Source organism: Dermacentor andersoni, chromosome 1 (genome assembly GCF_023375885.2).
Source record: "Dermacentor andersoni chromosome 1, qqDerAnde1_hic_scaffold, whole genome shotgun sequence".
NCBI lineage: Eukaryota > Metazoa > Arthropoda > Arachnida > Ixodida > Ixodidae > Dermacentor > Dermacentor andersoni.
The window spans coordinates 302523550-302526228 of record NC_092814.1 but is presented as its reverse complement, the minus strand read 5'-3'; the positions used below and the strand labels follow the sequence as shown (position 1 = coordinate 302526228).

Below are 2679 nucleotides of genomic sequence, written 5' to 3'. Positions count from 1 at the left end.
CAGATTGGTTGCCTTGGTCAAGAGTGATCTGAAACTCTGCTTCGTGTCCCGGGGGCTACTGTGCAGGTTAAAAAGGTAAACGCTCCTCTGACATGACCTTTGCCGACCTAAAATTACCTCCACCATAATATATTCAATCTTGGAATCCGCCATGTGAAGATCATGCCTAATACACGCCAACCTCCTATTAATGAGAGTAGCGAGTCCTCTGCCCTGTTCATTATCCTTAACCTCCGCTTTGAAATCCGTTAGGGTGGATACACACGCGAGGGCAAAATGCCGCCTGCTCCGCGAACAAAACAGTGACGTCATCACGTAAATCCGGCGCAGCCGAGTTAGGTCGCATTCCTACAGCCGGAGCGCCGTTTGCGGAATCCACGTGCTTACTCTCGACTCCAACGCTACGCACGTTGCCAAATTGCTGGGTGCAAGAGTGCATTCCAAGATGGACGGCTATCGAAGGCGGCGTTTGTCCGCGTTCGCTGTTCTGCTTTACGTGAGTGAAGACGACGAGGTGTAGGCTGTAAAAAGAAACGATTATGCTGGACGAAACCACCGATGTCGAAGAAGACGCTTGGTGTCCAGAGCTTGCTTTATGAAGAGCTGCTCGAGTGTGATTCGGACGAATACAAGCGCCTACTGCGCGTCAGCATCACCCAGTTTTTCCAACTTCTGGCCCGCGTTTAACATACAATCGAGCGGCAAGAAACCATCGTGAGATCATCTGCGCCAGCGAAGAGACGGCTTCAAATCACTCTTCGCTTCCTCGCCGCAGGTAAGCGCTAGCGTTTGCTTCAATTTGAAGCATCAAGTGGCACTTTTGATGAGGCGCGGACTTTTAAAGCGAAGGCATCCCCAGCTTTCTCGACCGTGACTGCTGCTGCTCTCTTGTGAAGTGCGCGCTTCACGTCGCGTGTAATGTGCGCGTGCACTTATTTCCGTTAGCCCATAGACGCAGGAATGAAACGAAAAAAAGAACCAATCCAATCTTTAGCGTCCTACATCTCTGTGCAGTGTGTACAATGACAAACACATCTTCGTTGTGACATGACTGCCTTTACCTCTCGCAATGAGCAGTTCGTGTATTTCGGCGTAGATATAGCGAATGCTGCGGCACATAAACATTATAGTACTAAATCGTTTTGACCGGCACGGCGCATAAACATCGTATATGTTGCATAAGAATGTTGGAAATATGGTGAAATAAAGACAACTGTGTGTATAGAATTTAGTTTCATAGCATGAAAAAAGCCGCTTCATAAAAGATTCGCTTCACACAGATCCCAGTGTGAATGTCAGATGTGCATATTTTATTCGAATGCGGAGGTTTGTCTTTCTTTGTTAACTTTTAGTGCAACCAACAATTTTTTTGTTTTTCTTTTTTTTAATAGGAGAAGCGCACCACTCCTTAAGCTGACAGTTCCGGGTAGGACACTCAACTGTCAACCAGCTTATAGAAGAGACATGTGTGGCAATCTACTTGGAACTGAAAGCCGAATTCTTGAAGACTCCCAAGACTGGTGGAGAGTGGTCTACCGTCATGCAAGACTTCAAAGAAAAGTGGCAGTTGCCAAATTGCATAGGTGCGATAGATCGAAAGCATATGTGCATCATCAAGTCAAAATATTCAGGCTCTTTGTATTTCAACTAGAAGAAAACCTTCAGCATAGTGCTATTTGCGCTTGTTGATGCAACTATAGGTTTCGCTATTTAGATATTGGCGCTCCTGGTTCACAAGGTGATGGCGGAATTCGGCAGTCAACACCTCTGCGAAAAGCAATTGATGCAATATAATGCGGGACTGCCCAAAATCGGGAAAGTGGCAAGTTCGCCGGATCTTCACATGCCCCCGGTTATTGTAGGAGATTATGCTTTTCCTCTGGGTGAAAACTCCTGAAGGTGCGGTGTTTGTTCGGGAACACCGCTTTTAGAAACTCTGCAGAGGTTCAATCAGATGAAGGAAACATAATGGGTCCGATCTAGAAGAGCATTCCCAAAAATGAAGTAAACGTTTCGGCTACATGGTTCATATTGAACTGGTAACATGCTGCTGACCACAAAAGAAAAAAAAAAGAGAGAGAGGCAGGGCTGAGCGCAGAAAGGACAGAGCGCCCTGCCCTCCCTCTTTCTTTATTTTTTGGTTGCGTAGCACGTCATTATCACAAAAATGAAGTTCTAGGAAATTATACAAATAATTATACAAATTATACGCTGAGCCATTTCGAGAGCGATCTCTTGCCATAGCCTGTTACGCAGCTGCGCGCTTGCATAATCGGCGTGCTCTATATTCAATAGCGCTGCGAATCCCTCAACAAGAGCCAAAAAAGTGACGGTTGCCTCGTCACTAAGCGTTTTCTTGTGCACCTCACTCGTGTTGAGGTCACGAAGGCTGCGCGGTCTAAATAGAAATGAGCGCGCAACCACGACTCGCCGTTCCCGCTGCACCACAACAAAAGCACATGCGGTCACTCCTGCACATGCCATCGTAGCCACGCCAATCCGTCCAATGTAGGCAGATATGACGCTGACTACGCCAAACTGAGGCCAGACGACCGCCAAAAGGACGGATGGAAATACCGGCGAGCATTTTCAATCCGGACCGCGAGCGGAGGAGGCCGGACAAGGCGAGGGCGGCACGTTTTGATGACGCGAGCGTCACGTGATGCGCCAGCCGCTGCG

The 2679-nt window shown here is 47.8% G+C and overlaps 1 pseudogene; it reads left to right on the top strand.

Moving 5' to 3' along the window:
- The first annotated feature begins 513 nt into the window (after nt 1-513).
- LOC140215333 (uncharacterized) lies at nt 514-2067 on the top strand (annotated as a pseudogene).
- The last annotated feature ends 612 nt before the right edge of the window (nt 2068-2679 follow it).